This window comes from Prunus mume, linkage group LG1 (genome assembly GCF_029339155.1).
Source record: "Prunus mume cultivar Tortuosa linkage group LG1, ASM2933915v1, whole genome shotgun sequence".
Classification (NCBI taxonomy): Eukaryota; Viridiplantae; Streptophyta; class Magnoliopsida; order Rosales; family Rosaceae; genus Prunus; species Prunus mume.
In genome coordinates, this window is record NC_142698.1 from 8,932,437 (window position 1) to 8,952,126 (window position 19,690).

Below are 19,690 nucleotides of genomic sequence, written 5' to 3' on the forward strand. Positions count from 1 at the left end.
AATTATGTCATTCAGGAGATTCATGAGGGCATCTGTGTAACACCCCGACTCTGTTTAATTTCCAATGCGAATGGAAAAACTAAATTAAAATATGAAATTACGAAACTACCCTCGAGGTAGGGTATTTCGGTCATTTTCTTGTCCGGAAGGATTTTGGGACCACAAGTGGTTTGGTTGCGTAGGTGGTTCTGAGATGAATTCGTGGACAGGCGGTAGGCTTGAATCGGAGTTATAACGAGGTTTTGGCGATGAAATTTCCTTCGGTGGCAAAACCGTAAATAACTAGAAAAGGGTATTTGTAAAATCAAAAATCAGATTTTCATTTTTATTTCTCTCTCTCTCTCTCTCTCTCTCCCGTGCGGTTTTTCTCTCTCCCGCGAGTGCATCTCCCGATCGGTGCAACCACCGATTCCGACCACCACAGACCGTGACACCGGTACCAAACTGACAGTGCCCCACCCAGGAATTTTCAAATCGCTCGTTCTCTCTCATTTCTTCACCAAATTGGACGTATAAGGTATGGATTTCTACCTATTTTCCATGCTCTAGCTGATGGTTGGATAGGATTGCATTGATTTTGAGCGTAGGAGGTCTGATTTTCGACTTAGGTTTTGGCCGGATTTCGGGATGAAATTCCGGCCACTTCCGGTCAATTTTTGGTGGGCCCAAGAACAAAAGTGACTCCAAATAGGGTGTTACATCTAGGATAGGAGTCTTGGGCTGAGATTTTGAGATTTTCCGGCCAAGCTTAATCGCTTTGAACACCCGCTTGCTGCCAGCGCGTGTGGCGGCGCGTGGGCAAGTGTGGTGGAGCTGTAAATCATTCCAGTGTGATCCTTAGGTTGTCACGAGCGCGTAGGATTTCGCGGATCTCGATTCCGAGGTTGTTTGACAATCGAACAAATTATCGCATATTGGGCGTTATTCGGGTTCGATATGTCCCGACCGTTGGATCGTTTTCAAACTGAAATATGTTCCTCTAGATACCCTTAGGATCGTGTAGGATTCGACGGATCATAAAACGGAGTCCCGGATACTCCGGAAATGCTAACCTAGGGTGAGGGTTTCTAGTCCATTTGTGCGATCGTGAGCGATCTAACCGTCCGTTTCGGACCAAATGTATAGGACGTGTATCCTAGACCTCGTAAAACCTATAGGAACTCCCGGGAAGCTAGGGTTTTATTTTAAAGTTCTGTTTTGAAGCGCTTGACGCATCGTATTTTCGTAGATCAGTGGGTCAAGCTGTGTGGGATTACTTGTGAGTGGACTTTTCTTTTGAAACTCAGTATGATTTCATTCATGGAAATATGGCATATAGTTTTATTCTGTTTATCAAGAATTTATATATGCTCGAATGAAAGTTCGAGGTTTTTATAAAACTTATTATGATATTTGATTTGCTAGTTGGAGTGCGTTAAACACTATTTCATGTACCTCCCTTGATCTGATTTTGGTTACGGATACTGAGTACTTTTGAAATTATGAGAACTCAGAACATCCTTGAGGGATGTTGCTGTGGACCATTTGAGGTAGTCGTATTCTCGCCATGTGGACTAGTCAAACAGCTACAATTAAATATTGGTTATATTCATATACTATTAATATTAATATTATTATTATTATGTTACATCATAGATTGAATATATATATAATTATATGTATGTATGAATGTTCTTTGGTTCTATTTCTCAAGGACACTTCATTTTTGAGAATGTTTATGAGAGTCTAACCTCTCGGAACTCTTAAATTGAGTGGTGGGCTTCGTGAAGTATTATTCACGGATTACGGATTTGAGATCCGGTATAAATGTGTTAGTATGTATGCATGTACTGTTTATGTTGTTTTGTTGTGCTTATGGTATCCTGCATGTTTTAATAAAGGTGGGGGTTACACTATTTTGTTTTCACTTGAACTAAACTTGGTTTTTGTCCACTCACAACTCGACAGAGACTCTTAGTACCTTTTCCTTTGACCTGTATAAGGAAGGTTTAAATTTTGTAAGGCAGGCCTTGTTTGTAAATTATTGTATCATACGGTCAATGGCCCAATGGGGACTTGACCTCATTGGACCTATGCCCGAGGGCAAGTGACAAGTCAAGTATGCCTTGCCCGAGGGCAACTACTTCACCAAGTGGACTGAAGTTAAAGCCTTAGCCACCATTACTGCATCTTGCATTGAAACGTTCATTTGGCATAATATCGTATGTCGCTTCGACATCCCCCAACACCATTGTCATAGACAACGGCCAACAATTTGACAATGCCAAATTTAAACAATTTTATTCCAACCTCAAGATACGTCTTTGCTTCGCCTCCCCAACCCATCCTCACCAATGGCCAGGTCGAAGCTGTGAATAAGATCATCAAGAAGACCCTGAAGGCCAAGCTTGACAAAGCCAAGGGTTGTTGGCCAGAGCTTCTCCTAGAGGTTCTCTGGTCCTACCACACCACATTCCGTACCTCAACAAGAGAAACACCGTTCTCTTTTTCATTTGGTACCGAAACCATGGCACCAGTGGATATTGGCCAGCCCATATGCGCAACATCGCGTACAAACCGTGGCACCGAACCTCCACTTATGATGCCAAAGCCAATGACGAGTAGTTAGCCCTGAACCTCGACTTCATTGACGAGCTTCGTGACCAATCCAACATGCGCAACATCGCGTACAAACAACGCATAGTCAAATATTACGACTCCCGAGTCAAACCCATTGCTTTCAAAATTGGGGACTGGGTCATGCGCAAAGTTTCCTTAGCCACCAAAAACCCTACTAGAGGTACCTTGGGACTTACATAGGAGGGTCCTTATGAGATTACCAAAGTCTGTCGCCTCGGCACTTATCAACTTCGTGATCCCAAGGGCAAGACTTTGCCTCATCCTTGGAACGCTGATCACCTCAAGAACTACTATAAGTAAACACACTAGACCTTAGGAAATTATGTTTTCTTAGACTTTGGTCTTGAGCTTTAACTCAACCATCTCTTATACCTTCTGCCTTTCGGCACCTGCTCAATCAAAAGCTCGACTCTAGCTAATTCTTATCAATCACATGATTATCATTTTGCTAGCATAACTGATATTAAAGGACAATAAGTCTAATATCATAACAAATCGAAATAATCTTGCCCCAAGCAAGGCAAAATGTTTATACAAAGAAAAAATAAACACCAAGTATTCCAACAAAATAACTAGAATACATCACGAAGGCAACACCTTCAGGCATCGGTACAAGGGGCATCTGTGGTAGCTGGCTCTATCTCTGGAGTGGTCTCAGTAGTAGGACTAGGTGAAGGAGGCTCGCCACTCGTATCAAAGTTGATCTCAATCGAAGGGTTGAACCTCACCAGTCTCTCCTCCCAACACAGTTGCTCATCCACCAACTAGTCCATGATGTAACTCCGCAGCTCTTTTGAACTCCGAAACGACTCGACCCGCTTTGGCTCGTGCAACAGCTACCTCTTTGGCCTTCTTTTGCTTCGCTATGGCTCGGACGGAAGCTATCTCCTCGGTCTTTGACCGCTTTAGCTCCTCCACCTCTCGGCCAAGCACGCAACAACAGGGCGTTTTTCTCTTGGATGACCTCATGCGCCTCCGATATCTTGTCCTTGGCCATCTCATTGCGCCTCTTTAACCTTTGGATCTCCTTATCTGCCTTGGCCATATTGACATACATCTCGCCAAAGGCCTACAAAACAAAGCATCATCAGTCAAAGTAAACCAAAATAATAAGAACAAATCACAAAGATATAACTTATATAGGCATGGGTAAGAATCATCTTCTAGGCTCGATCTGCAAAGTAAGAGGCATGTGTCCTCACCAAAGCCTTGGGGTCACTCTTCACTCCTTCCAGGAAGATGTTCACCAAGGGAACCTCCTGCTGATGCATGACCAGGTTTACCTCATTCTTCTGCTGACGTAGCACGGAGAAGTCCACCTTCTTCACCCCTTCAGCAAAAACATCCTCCATATCGAAGGGGAGCTTCGACGACGCCTGCAGGGCAAAGAGAGGAAGCCTTGGCTCTATCCTTGTCATACTCTAGTGAGCTTCCTCCAGCGTCTTCTTCTTCCCCATCACGTCGGCAACCAACCATTCATCGTCATCTCTAGGGCACTTACCAGTCGCCTGCCTGACACCCCTTCTCCGCCTTTTCGCCTTTGAGAATCCTTAAGTCGCCTCTGCATCTCGGCCTCATGACCAGGTTTACCTCATTCTTCTGCTGACGTAGCACGGAGAAGTCCACCTTCTTCACCCATTCAGCAAAAACATCCTCCATATCAAAGGGAGCTTCGATGGCGCTGAGGCAAAGAGAGGAAGCCTCGGATCTATCCCTGTCATACTCTAGTGAGCTTCCTCCAGCGTCTTCTTCTTCCCCATCACGTCGGCAACCATCCATTCATTGTCGTCTCTAGGGCACTTACCAGTCGTCTGCCTGACACCCCCCTTCTCCGCCTTTTTCGCCTGAGAATCCTTAAGTCGCCTCTGCATCTCGGCCTCATTAAGATCCACAGCCACCTTTGTTCCCTTTATAACACTTGCCACTGCACATCAAAAGCCAAGTTAGTCACAACTACAAAAAGGTAGAGGACAAACAACAAAGGTAACCCAGGCACTTACTCCCTTGCAGGAGTCCGGACTCGAACAGATTCTTCTGGGTGACTAGGTTTCGGTACTCAAGCTCGGTCTCTAACAGTAGTGACCTCACCCTTTTCACCTCGTCCTCATTTTCCTTGGAAATAGGGCCCCACTTTACCGAACTTGCACCAAAGGTTAGATACTACTTAGCATTTATACTTGCAAAAGCAATAAAAAGAGAACCAATAATGAAGGTAGTTCAAACATAATACAACAACAATCAGTCTTAAGAGATGAGGCCAAAAACTTATAAACTGGAAGTGGGTAGGAATGTGTTCGGTGACGGTCGTCCCAGGTGGACACTCCCAATCCCCGTAGACCAAACACCATATGTTTCTCAAGGACTTTTGAGTAGAAGGCTTGTGACCAATAAAGTAACCCATCTCTTTTGCCTTTCGGCAATTGGCTTGTACTCAGCCAAAACTTCTTTGTTGCTTCGAAATTGAGTACAAGTACATGAATTGCTCAAATGTTGGCTCCCCCAATCTAGCCAACCACCAAGCAATGTACACCCCATGCAGAAGAATCTAGAAGTTTGGATTATATTGCCCTAGCGCATATTCCAGCTTGGCCAACATCATCTGTACTCAAGGATGAAACAGTAGTCTAAAGCCATGCTGGTACATATCGATAAATATCAGCACACATTTCTCCGGAGGATATTTAACCACATCAGCAGCAGTGAGTAATCTCAAGCCCACCGAGAGTGGGACACTAAAATCTGTCCGAAGCTCTGTCAGCTTTATCTCTATAAGTATATTACGCCTCGACAAAGGGACACCAACCCGTATATCCACTCCCTTTAAAGCTGAAGCCATGGCTTTACCCACAGACCCTAACGGTGATGCCTGATTGCTCAAGCCCACCTCTGGTGTATGAGGCAAAGCCAAAACTCGATCATCTATAGCCTCTAACACTTTGTAATTCCTTTGCATCTCCTCAGTTGACCCAGAGTCTACTGATGGCTCACCCCCTCACCCTCATGCACTACCATCCTACTCTCTATAACACCTTCTACCATACCCTCTATCTCAGAACTCTTACTTTCGGAACACACATATTGGCTGGCCTCCTTACTTCTAGTATCTTCCCCACCAAAGGCAAGGGGGTCATGACTTTCTCTATCAGAACTTTCAAACATCTACAATATGCAAAAACAAGGAAAATGAACTAATGCACATGCAAGAAATATTGAAAACACAAGAACACAAAAAGGATGGCACCCCTACATGCTCTTTGATCTAGAAGCATACATTCAACAAGTTCATACCAATGTTCAAGGTGTTTATCATGTTCATACTCATATTCAAGGTGTTCATCCTAGTCTTCAACATGTTCATACCAAAAAGGACATTTCAATTCAAAAGTTCAAAGAAAATGAGGTCTAACCTTGTTTGCACCACCACGAATAAGACGCCAGAAATCACCATAGCCATAGCATCACCACGAGGTACCTTGTCGGAAATCTCCTTCTCACTTTCTAGAAATTTTTCTCAAGACTCAAGTATGTTTACCTTCGCCACCCCAAGTTTCTATTTATAAAGCCTCAAGGGTACTAACGCCTCAGTTCACGAGAAAACCCTAGCACCCTTCCATCTTCCCTCTCAAATTCCTTGTACCTGCTCTACAATTTGAATTTCAAAATCAAATTCCAAAAAAAAAAAAAAAATGGAGCAAGGAATTGGGAAGACCTTGCTGAACGGCAAGGCCCAACCAAAAGAAATGGGGGACACAAAGTTCTCACCTTGCTCAAATCCACTTGCCAAAGGTGGACGACCCAGCTCCAATCCCTGAGATGAAGAACGACCCAGTCACAAATTTTTACCCTTGCCGAATGGCAAGGGCGTGAAGAAATTGAGAGCAGGCTCACAAAGTCCCAATTACAAGTCACCTCTGCCGAAGATTCAAGGGTCCAAACATTCACTCCCTTCCTCTAAGAGATCAACTTGCCGATATCTTCTGAGGCCAGCTAGCGATGCCCGGCTCAAGATCACAAGCAACCCCGACTACCCCTTGCCTAAAAATTTGATCAACACACCCTTGTTGAATGGCAACGGTTGTGCAGAGACTATGGAGGTGCTCACAATAAACCCAACAAATCCACCCTTGCCAAGTCGGAAGCTCAAACCTGCAAACATAACAACTTTGACGTCAACTTCGCGAAAGAAACCAAAGTGCGGACAATTTGAGCTGAGGAGCCAATGGGGCGAACAAGACAACCTACCCAGCCACCCTTGCCGAACGGCAAGGGTCATGCCCGAGTCTACTCATGCTAAAATTTTTACAAAGTCAGATTTAAGAACACCTACTGATCACGGACGATAGAATCTTGCCGAAGATCTTAGCCATGAAAACAAATGTGGGCTTAGCCCACTTGTTGATGATTACACACATACAAATGGGTTCGCAATATGGGGATGAAGGTTTAGGGCAATCTTGCCGAACGGCAAGGACCGTGCGTACAAAAAAGAGGCCCCTAAAAATGACAAGTTCCCAGATCCGCCTTATTGCAAAATCAAAGAACCGAAATCAACCAAATTTAACCTTAGACTAACTTTGCTGAATGACAAGCAATGTGCGGAAGGAAGGAGGCCTTGAAATAGTACTTACCTCAACACCTGCCGAAGGCTTAGCTCCCAGGACGACTGTAGCCTCGCGAACATCCCACACCGAACATGCATACCTTTGCCTCGCGAAATCTTCAGCAAAACTCAGGTCAAACACTGCGTTCGGCAAAACTCCCAAAAGCTGCGTAACAAAAGCGATCTTGCGAACCTAATCTCCAAGACACGTGTCACCATCACAGCAACTCGCACAAAGTCCCACATCGAAACTTTGTGCAATGCTTCCATTTTCACTTCCCTATAAATAGGGAACAATACCCAAGTAAAAATGGTAACTATTTTCTCACATTTACTGTTACTCTCGTAAATTTACCACTCATTGCTGACTTAAGCATCGGAGAGCCTTCGTTCGGCACCACACCAGTGTCTGAGCCTTCGACCTTCATCGGTACATAATACACACTCATCTATTAACGATGGTGATGAGATGGATGATTGCCTTCTCAGTTTGAAATCATACAGTAAGTGGGACCCCACAAACCTTTCTCCAGATTTCTGAGTAATTGGTTAGATTTGTTTGAAGAAAGCTGCATGCATGTAAATGTCAGTTGGCATGCATGTTCCTCAGCAGGGGAATTCAAATGTGGTACCATCTATCTACCGTCGAATTGTTCCTAGCTTTGTAACATGTATGAGAGACCTACAGGCATAAGAAATTGTTAAGATTTCATAGAGATAGGTTTTGACAGGACCTGACCCAAATTCCACTTTGGAATCCGAGCCGAACCCTGCGCGTCAGACACTTAGCGAGTGTCAGGCACGAATGACCTATTTGCCCTTCCACTCAAAATACAATGAAATTCAAGTATGACTTCTGCCGAAAATTTGATAGAGTCTCCCCTGTAAATTGAACATTTCCCAAAAATTCCCACCTGTAAAACAAGCATATATATTTATATATAACCCAACTGCCAGCATGTACCGAATTATATCCAAAAATCAAGCATCATATTATTTTGGCGTCATGCCTCAATAAATCGAATAAATCATTCTATTAGCCACATTCAATTCAATTTCTTATAACCTCTCCAGAACAGTGTTAGATTTCATAGTAACTTAACTGTACTACCTTTTATTACTTGACCTCGTGGCTGCACCTAGAACCCTAGGTTGCCTACGTACCCTTAGTAAGGGATCAAGCCACATGTAGTTCTCATCTTCCATCTCAGCTTCTTGTTCCAAGCTTTCTGGCATTACTCATAAGACAATATATATAATTAAATTGAAGGAATGAAGCATTTAGATTCAAGAAATCACTCTTGGAAAGCCATAACTATTAATTCCTCGTGACACCATTGGTGACATGTCCTGCCCTGTAATCCTTGCTCCACACGGTTCGGACATCTCTATGACCCGTGGGGCAAAATATGCTAGAAAACCTTAAGCTATTTAATACTATATAAAATAATAAAAGATAAAGATAAATTAACATACTAAAATAAAATAAAATAAAACAAAATAAGTTAAAGATTTATAAGCTCCAAAGACCCTTATATCCTTGTATCGAAACTTATGTACGGTTCATAAAATATATATATATATATATATATCAACAACTTAATTAGAATCTATATGTATGTTTCCATCTATCACTTGTAAAACAAATGTGACGCTTAAGAAAATAATGGTAACCGTATAAAATCCTCAATTTAATTTAAAAGCATCTTCAAATCTAAATCCTCTCCACCTAGGCATACCCCATTCTTGATCCGTCAATTCCATTAATACCGTCAATTCCGTTAATACCATCAAGTCCAATAATAATCCGTCAATTCCAATGTTAGTCCGTCAATTCCATCCTAGCAGGTCTCAGAAACATAAAGTTAACCAAGCCGCGTCTTCGCAGGCCTCAAATGACCATTAGTCATCCGAGCCACAGTCCTCGCACCACACGGTTCAGGCGTCCCCGAAACTCATGGGGCATTGTCATAAATGACAAATCCGTTTCCAAAGGCAACTAGGGGGTACTCCTGAGGTGGGTTTGAAAACCATATTCTGAAACTTATTTCGAAGTTCCTCTTGTTTTACAAACCTTGCTTATATTCTCTACTCAACTTTCTACAAATCAATTCTCAATATTACATAATCTCCAATCATCGAAAATATCCTTTAGGTTTACCATCACATACAATAATACACCTCTAAATACAAAATAACATAAATATATATATATATATAATTTAGCCATCCATATGTATACAATCATATACTCACTCCATAGTTATATAATTTCATAATAAGTGATATAGTAATCTAATCCATGAAATTAATGTCATTACTAACCAATGAACACTCACACATGTTTTCATATCAATTCCATAAAATATTGTATTCCAAATCATATAAATCCGTAATAGAGTACATGAATGAGTCTCAGGACCAATCCTATGCCCATTTAAACCTTTCGGATAATTGGAACGGTCTAAGAAGACCAAAGACCCCATAAGCGATAAATTTCCCAAAAAGTCAACCCGGGACACATGGGGTCCACAACCTCAAAATTCCGATCCGAGAGTTCCTAGAGGTTCTAACATGCCTAGGACATATGTCCTGAAAGTTTGGCCTCGATCGGATGGTTGGATTAATCACGATCGCACAATCGTATGGTTACTATAAACCTAGCCCTAGGGTTGGTATTTCTGGAGTATCTAGGGCTCCGATTTACGATCTACCGAATCTTACCTGATCTTGGAATTGTCTAGACCAACATATATGAAATTGACTACAATCTAACGGTTCAAATGTATTGAACCCGAAAATCGCACAATATGCGAGATCTGTTCGGGGTTCAAACTATGTTCAAATTAATATCCGTGAATTCCTACACACTCGTGAGGACCAAGAGATCATTTTAGGATCTGAAAGTAACTTCCTGAAAGTAACCGTTATGCTGCCCACGCTGCCAAATGCGCTAGCATCGCGTGGGTGGCTTGATCAATTTTCGGCAGCAGGAAATACTCCAAACAGCTGGCCCAAACTCCTAACTTAGGTAAAACACATATTTGGAACCACTTTTCTTCTTGAACCTACCCCGAAAAATGGCCGTAAGTGGCCGAAATTGCGATCCCAAAACTGGCAAAACTTTGAACCCAAAATCGAACCATTAACGCTAGAAATTTCTCAAATCCTACCCAACCAAAAGCTATAACATCTCGAGAGGTTGAGAAAGCATACTTGGACCGACGAAAATTGTGGTCGGAGGCTTCCGAATGAGCTCTGTGAATTTTGGGTTAAAACCGGTCGGTTTTTGGTATTTTTCGCGAGCACAGGTGGTTCCAGCAATTGAGATTGGTCGGGATGGAAAGAGGAAAGTGAGCTTGGCGTTTTGGTACCAATATCACGTAGTTTGGTGGCCAGTGGAGAAGATGGTGGAGTAAAAACCAAACGGATGAATAGTGACAAAGAAGGGCTGTTTGCATGCGGGGGAAAGAAAGAGAAATTCTGGTGTTTTTAAAAACCAGTTTTGATAAAATTACGATTTTTCCCCTACTTGAATTTTGATCGTATCTCTCTCGTTAGAGCATTTCTAGCAGTTTGCGGGCAACTACTGTTCACATGAATAGTGGCTGCCCTAGCCTAACAAAGTGTGTTTCCAGTGAGTTGCCCTTTGCCGTGGCAAATACTATTCATTTTTTTGTTTTTTTTACATATTTTTTTACTTAAAAAATTAATTTGGATAAGATTTTTGGGTTCCTACGTGTCAATACTATTCATATCGGATAATATTTTCGGATAAGATTTTATTTTATTAGTTGTATTGGTTGGAATTTATAGAAAGAAAAAAAAAGGTATGAGGATTTGGTGTTAAAAGTGAAGAGTATTGGTTGGTATTTATAGATACTGGCGAACTCAAAAGATGGAAATGGTTTTTCGGAATAATAATTTTCTCAATATAATTTTTTGGCGGCTTTTATTTTTTACACATCAAATAAGAAAACTTGATTTTATGGGATTTTAATATGAAGTATATATTAACTTAATGAGCCATCATTTTTAGCCTAAATTGTATTTTGCACTAAAACTAATTTTTCATATTTTGATTTGGTGGGAATTTGATTTTCTAGTATTTTTATTTGAATCCAAGTAGGAGTACTTCCTTATTTATATTGTAAATTTAAGTAAATGGAGTAATATAAAAATAAATGAAAGTAAAAGAACAAAGACATTTACTTAAATGTTGAAAATGGAAATAAGTTATAGAGAAAAAAATAATAATAAGTAATTTTTTTGGTATTTTTTTTTTTAAATTTCAATTTTTTTATTGTACAAAAATTAGCTACCATTGGATTCTTTGGAAAAAAATATGATCGGAGAGCCGATTGCACGCCACGTGGGCGATTTAAAAAATTTGGGCCTTGGGTGAAGTGGGCGTGGCGTCGCCTTGCCCTCGGGCTCGCGCTCGGGTCAAACTCTACCTCGGGCCAACCTAGTCAGTGGCCCCACCTCCCCAGGCTACCTTTTGTTGCTTTGGAAGCGCCTTTTCACCCAAACCCCTTAGCCCGAGTCCAGCCTGAGTTGCTGGACTTGCTCTTCCAACTCAAATTTGAGCTCACTACGTGTCTACGGACTCATCTCGATGTGCTTTACGCAACGGTACAATCGGAATTTCCAAACTTTTTCCCGGTCAAAAAGTCAACATGCTCTCTAATAATTTATTATAGGGGCAAAATTGTCTTTTCTCATAATAAATTAATAATTAATTATTAATAAAGGATTAGGTTGTTACAGGTTTGCGGCGAACTACTAATAACACCCATATTGTCCTCAACTTAACCACCTACAAAGCCCATTAAGTGTGAGATTTTATCACAAAAGGCATCGGTATTATTAGTAGTAGAACATTCATTATATTTTGTATTTTATTTAGTCAAGTTTTCGATGTGGGACTCATAACTTTCAACACACCCCCTCACGTGGGACCACCATATAGTGGGCCATACGTGCAGCCAAGTCCACATTGGAGTCAATTATTCAACCTCAACATGTGAGCACCACGTATTGGGTAAATGGTAAGGGTAAACATCAAGCCCAACATGTGAAATATTGGGTAAGGGTATAGGCCCAATTCAAGCCCAGCCAATCAACCCGCTCTGATACCATGTTAAATTTCAGAAAGACGGGCTTGCACCACTAACAACAACGATATTGTCCCTAACTTAACCACCTACAAAGCTCATTAGATATGATGTTTTATCACAAAAGTTCTCGGTATTATTAGTAATATAACCATAATATGTATCCACCACCTTCATGCTCACAAACTGTTTACCTACAATGTTGTTGAACGATATATTAAATTCTCGTGTTTGTTGACCTTCGAATCTATTCAGCCATGTGTTTATTATCTTAGAATAAAATAATCTAGTGGGCCAATCAGGCTAAGTAATAAAAAAAAAAACATCCTTCTTGGTGTGGATGTGCACAACGTGTCAGGACCACCACAACCGAGTGAGTGGTGGATGCACTGAGATAGGAATAGATTCTCGACTGTAAGGTTTTAGGCCTTGACTACAAGACCTTTGGAATGAGCGTGTGGTTGAATAGCCTCACCGAGCTCGGTAGCTTAGTGGTGGCAGTGGGCTCGGTAGCTCAATGGTTTCAGACAACTTAAAAATACGGGTATCTTTTGGAATTTGGATGAATTGGATGGTGCTCTCATGACTTTGTAAACGACAAACAAAGAAAATCTTGTTGATATGAGAAATGAATTATTGAAATGATGAATGCCCAAGAACTCAAAACCTTTCTGAGTCCCTTTTAACAAAAGTTACATTAATTTCTAGGGAAAAACATTAAAAACTATTAACAACATGATAAAAGGGTGCATTTGAGCAGTCGTTGGGCTTGATTTGTTTGATTGGTGTTAGGGGTGGGCATGGTCGGTTCGCCCGCTCTCCTTAAACTCGAAATCGAAAATCCACTGTTCATCTGGTTGGTTCGATCCGATTTTCATTAAAATACCTTAGAAAATCAGACCAACCCGGACCGGTTTATATCCGGTTCGGTTTCCGATTTTCTAGTTTAGACCGGATCTTGAGCCCAATTTTTTTTTTCTTGAATTTTCAGAAATTTAAGCCCAACTGAATTTTTAAAAACTTTTGGGCTTACAAATTCACAATTAGCCCAATTCCCATCCAATCATCCCAAACAAAATCTAGCAAACATTAAATTTAAAATTACAACCCAATAACAAAACAAAACCACATATATCAAATATAATTACAAATAAAATTACAGAACATTCAAAATGAGTATGGGAGGAAGGAATGATTTCCATTCATTCTCAATCAGGAATGAAAAATAAGTGGGCCCCACCTCAAAATCGTAATCACATTCCTCAAAATCGATCAACTAGGGAGTAGTCAATCGATTCTCATTCCTGCTCTTATTAACTTCCAAAAATACCCTTACTACTTTACTATTCCAAAACAACTCAAACCCTAAAATAAAAAAAATAAAAATTACACGCTAGAAGGAGAATACACATAAGGAGTTCAAACAACTCAAACCCTTAACGTTGCTCCCTGAAGCCAGAAACTTGTAAGTCACTCCATCTATCTATCTATCTATCTACCTTTTTCTTCTTCTTCTATCTTCTGTCTTCACAACTCAACCCATAGTGATTGCTGCTGTTTGGAGTTTCAATCAATGGATATGTGATAATTACTACATACGTGATAATTACGAGTCTCCCTTCCACTTTATAATTCTACATACGGGATATGTGATAATTACTACTCTTACCACTTTACTATTGTTGTCATACAGAACAAGGATTAGGCTTAGGTAACCAATATTCGCATTGTGTTGATCAGAAAAGGAAAAGAGAAAAAGCCTTCATGCCATAGATCAATTGTTTCTCTTTTGTTTTAGTTTTTGGTTTTTCCCAATATCCTTTTACAGGTTTTGATGTATTGTGTTGATCAGAATCTTTTCACATATGTATTTAATCGTATGAAGATTATGCAAGTTATTATTATTTGATTGTTTACTAGTTATGTAAGTGAAAGATATTTGTTTATTGGAATTTATTTTTTCGTATGAAGATTTCTTTGATAACGGATTCCCTCTTACTGATAAATTCAAAACCCCCTTTCCAATAGTTTGGTACATTCTTTGCATATTTATTGTGAATAGAGAACTGAGATAAATGAGAGAACTGAAAACAGAAAACAGAAAAGCAACACATGCAAATGCAATTCAAAACAAGAACTAGGCAAAGCATCAAAAAACCAAAACACAAATTAGCAAAATTACGATCCATTGATTAAATTAAAAATGAACATGGATGACACTTGACACTCACAGACAGCAACACAATGACACGAACTCACATGTAGAAATATATCCATCACTTTGACTTAGGCACTCTTTATTTATACTACATATGTTGTCGTTCTTTTCCTTCTTCTTTACGTTCATCTCCTCTCCAATGTCTCGAATCCTCAAAGCTTGGCTGGTCTTTAAGGCTCTGCTTACTTCACTTGTGCAAATCATGTTTACACCGCATTATTGAGAATTATATATGTGTTGTAGTGAAAATGTGTAGGGCATTTTAGTAATCAAATTAATTTGGATTCTGATTCATGAAAATTAGTAAACAATAACAATGGGAATCAACCCCATTCCTTAACTAATTCCGTATGTTTAGTAAACAGCGTAATGGGAATGATTCTTCCCATATCGATTCAGTAGTTCTCCGATTTCTGAATTCTCTGATTCCTTCTCATACCCATTAACGTAAACATGCTGTCAAACTATTCCATCTTCCAGTGAAAACAAGAGCCAAAAAATGCTCCATCTTGCCCTTGTCCCTTCCCCTTGGCAACACGAAGAGGCATCTTCTTCAAACCTTCTCTATTAAGATCCTCTTCCAGCCCCTGCATGCAGAAAAAGAGAATTCTTGGTGAAAATTTAAAATTACAACATTCGATTTTATAACATCAGATTTGACCTTTGATGAATTCTTGGTGAAAAACCACCTCAGTCTCAAATTCAAGAGCAATAATGCAAAGAACATAACAAGATGGCAAGAAGTCCATTAGGATCAACAGTGTATCATAAGTATGAGATCGTGATTATCAATAACAATATTACACAAGGAAAATTAGGAGGAGAATTCACCTTGCTGTTCATAATATTTGTTTAGAAAATTTATGCAAGTCAAACATAAATTCTTTTGAAATCATATATTCAATAGACCTCTAAGAAATTAATTAATGGCAAGAGAGGGATTAAAACCCACAACAACTTGAGAGAAACATTTTTAGGCCTACAACTGTTACTTACACAGAGACATACCCCAGAAAATAAAAAATAAATTTTAAAAAGATTTTACCCGATCTCTTCCTTGTTTACCACGGCAGTCTCCATGAATGGGTATAGATCTAATCTGATCCAACTGAAACCATGAGATAGAGATTAACTGAAAGACAACCCGCAGAAAGAGGAAGAATAAAGAGAGAGAGGAGAGAGAGAAGAAAGAGAGAAATGGAAGAAGAAAGAGACAAAATAAAAGAGAGAAGCGGCGGCGAGAAGTAAAGATGAGGGAGAGAGGAAGGAAAGAAAAGAAAAAGTGGCTTTAGGGTTAGGTGTTCGTTGATAGGCTTTGGTGGTTGGGCTTGGGTAAGGTTAGATGTTGGTAGTTGGGATTGGGAAGTGAGAAAAATCATGGATTAGTAGTTGGGCCACCAAAATATATTCATTTTTTTATTTTTATATCTAATTCCGGTCCGGTTTGGCCCGGTCCAGTTTTTAGAGATGTCAAATCGGAACTGGAACCGTCGAACCGTCGGTTCGATTTTAGGTCAACTCAACCCAGTTTTTGGTCAACTCAATTTTTCCGATTTTTTCGGTCCGATTCGCTCGGTTTTCCGGTTTCCCGGTTTAAATGCCCACCCCTAATTGGTGTTGGACTCTTGTTTCTTCAACTTTGCTTCTATTTATAGACTTTGTATTTCTCTGGCTGAGACAACAATCTTGGATGTGCTTTGACACGCGTCCAATTAGCTTTGTGGCTTCCTCCATATGCTTTCACTTGTGATTGGTCAAAATGGGTGGTGGAAAATGTGATCCTCGGTCGGCCTCTAAATCTTGCTCTCTCAATGAGGCAAGTAAGCCTTTGACCCTTGTTGTTTGCTCCCTCGATGGGGCAAATAATTCTTTGGTCCGTTCTTGTGGTCAAGCTCTTCCCTTATGAAATGCAAGCACTAAGTAAGCAGCTTCCCTCGATTTTGCTCCTTCGGTGGGGCAAATTAATCCTCTCTTTACTTGAAGAGTTCAAGCTCTGCAATTTTCCTAAGCCCCTAGTGTGATCAGGGATGGACACTGTGGACTCCATGAACGTAAGGTAGAAGGTCTCTTTCAACTTGTGTGTGACTTCATGAATGGCTGAAGGAGGAGCTGCAAATCTTAGGAAGAAGAAACTGACCAAAACGGCGTTGTTTTGGGTCGACTTCTAATTTTTTAAAACCAGGCTGGCGAAGCGGCGTCGTTTTGGACCAGCCAGTAATTTTAAAAGCGCTGGATCCAAAATGGCGTCGATTTGAACCCAAAGAAATTTTTTTAAATGCGTTGGCACCAAAGCGGAGTCGTTTTGAACCCAGTAATTTTTATAGAAAAACCTGGCCAAAGCAGCGTCATTTTGGCAGTCTTTGAAAAAAAAAATAATAATAACAGATTGTTGTTGAAACAGACCCTTCTCTTCGACCAAACAAAACAGACCCTTCTCAAAATTCCAAAACCCCAATTTCCTAAACCTAAATCCCCAATCTCCACCCACCCACGAACCTTTAAACCTCTTCCCACCAAGCTTTAAGTCCTAACTCCTCTATTGCCGCCACTGCCAGTAGCACTGCCGCTTCCAAAAGCTTGCCTCCGCTTTCACCACCTCACAATTCAAGGTAAATTCTAACTCTAAACCTAAATTACTTGAATTGAAATTGAATTTATGATCGTATTATATTGTTTTGATTTATTGGATGTTTCATTTATGAATTTGTTATGGTTAATTGGTATAAATTTGGTGTTCTCTTTAATTGATTTTAGTTATTATTTTGATTAACTTATGTAGAATTATGGAAATATTTTTTAAGAGAAAGTCATCATTGGGTAGTTCGGATAGTGTGGGTAGTTCAAGAACTTCAAGTTCAAGACAAAGTGAGTTAGATGAGGTTTTGGCTAATCTTCAAGCAGACCCGGGACTAAGAATTCGTATGATTGAGTATGATACTAATATTAAAGATGAGGTTCGAAGAGCATATCTACAAAAAGGACCTTGTCAACCTAGAGGTCATTCTTTCCCACAAAGTAATATCTCAGGAATTAAACGACGCTTCATTCCCCAATAGTTTGATGAATTTGATTGGTTGGAGTATAGTGTATCTAAAGATGCTGCATTTTGTCTTTATTGCTATCTCTTTAAATCCAATTTTGAACAAGTGGATAGTGAAGCCTTCACTGGAGCAGGGTTTAAGAATTGGAAGAAAGGGAGAGAAAGAATGAAGGTGCATGTTGGACCGGTTGGTAGTGTTCATAATAAAGCTAGAGAAACTGCTACAAATTTGATGAATCAAAATACACATATTGAAATGGTTGTGAGCAAACACTCCGAACAAGCTCGTGTGACATATCGAAGATGCTTAATTGCATCAATCAAGTGCACTAATTTTCAATTGAGACAAGGTCTTTCTTTTCGTGGAAATGATGAAAGTGTCACTTCAAGCAATAGGAGAAATTACTTGGAGCTATTGCAATTCCTTGCAGACAATGATGAGAAAGTTAAAGAAGTTGTGTTGGAAAATGCTCTGGGGAATCTCAAGTTAGTAGCTCCAAAGATTCAAAAAGATATTGTCAATGCATGTGCGGGGGAAACACTTGATGTTATCATGAGTGGTTTAAAAGATAGATTCTTTTCTATATTGGTGGATAAAGCACGTGATATTTCTGTGAAAGAGCAAATGGCTATGGTGTTGCGTTATGTGGACGACAAAGGGCATGTAATTGAAAGGTTTGTGGGGGTTCAACATGTTACCGACATCGCTTCAACTTCACTGAAGGATGCCATTGACATATTCTTTTCTTCCAATGGTTTGAGTTTTTCCAAGTTACGAGGACAATGTTATGACGGAGCTAGCAATATGAGAGGTGAGTTGAATGACCTTAAAACAAAGATTTTGAGAGAACAACCTTGTACATACTATGTTCATTGCTTTGCTCATCAACTTCAATTAGCACTTGTTGCCGTAGCAAAGAAGAATATTAATATTGCCTCTTTCTTCACAACCACTAATAATGTGGTTAACCATGTTGAAGCATCTTGTAAGCGGCGTGATGCACTTAGAGCACAACTCCAAGAAGAACTTGTGATAGCTTTTGAAAATGATTGTCTTATAACGGGGCAAGGTTTGCATCAAGAAACAAGTCTCAAACGTGCTGATGACACACGATGGAGCTCACATTACGGTACCATTATTAGCATCATTTCTATGTTTTCATCTGTGATTCATGTGTTTCAAATAATTATTGATGATAATCCCAATAATAGTGCCGGTGAAGCAAATAAGATTCAAAGGGAAATGCTTACTTTTCAGTTTGTGTTTCACTTATTCTTAATGAAAGCTATATTGGGACTCACAAATGATGTGTCACAAGCATTGCAAAAGAAAGATCAAGAAATTATGAATGCAATAGCTTTGGTGAAATCATGCAAGGAAAAACTACATTGGATGAGGAATAATGGGTTTGATGCATTAGTTGAAGAGGTGTCTTCATTTTGTGACAAACATCATATTGATGTTCCTAACATGGATGAGGCATTCGTAATTTCAGGGAGGTCAATGCATAATGCTCCAATAAAGACAAATCGTCATCATTATCGTGTGGACTCTTTATATATGTCATTGATGAGCAACTTATGGAGTTAGATGATGAATTAATGAGGTAAACACTGAGTTGCTTATTTGTTTGGCATGTTCGAGTTCGAATGATTCATTTGTAGCTTTTGATAAACAAAAGCTACTTCGTCTTGCTCAATTTTATCCTCAAGACTTTTCGGATAGGGATCTTTTGGCACTTGAAGATCAACTTGAGCTTTATATTCATTATGTGTGTTCGAGTAGTGATTTCTCTAACTTGCAAGGGATTTGTGATCTTGCAAAAAAAATGGTGGAGACAAGGATGCATCGGGCATTCAATTATGTGTAGTTGCTTATTACATTGGTTCTAGTTTTACCGGTTGCTACTGCTTCAGTCGAGATGGCATTTTCCTTCATGAATATTATCAAAGGTCCACTTCAGAACAAAATGGGAAATCAATGGTTGAGTGATAGCTTACTTGTTTACATTGAGAATGATGTTTTTTATTGTATTGAAAATGAAGCTATAATGCTACGTTTTCAAAATATGAAACCTCGTCGTGGCCAATTGTAA

At 39.8% G+C, this 19,690-nt stretch overlaps 1 pseudogene; it reads left to right on the forward strand.

The window, feature by feature from the left end:
- Positions 1-17,337: 17,337 nt before the first annotated feature.
- On the forward strand, positions 17,338-19,690 carry LOC103334441 (uncharacterized; annotated as a pseudogene).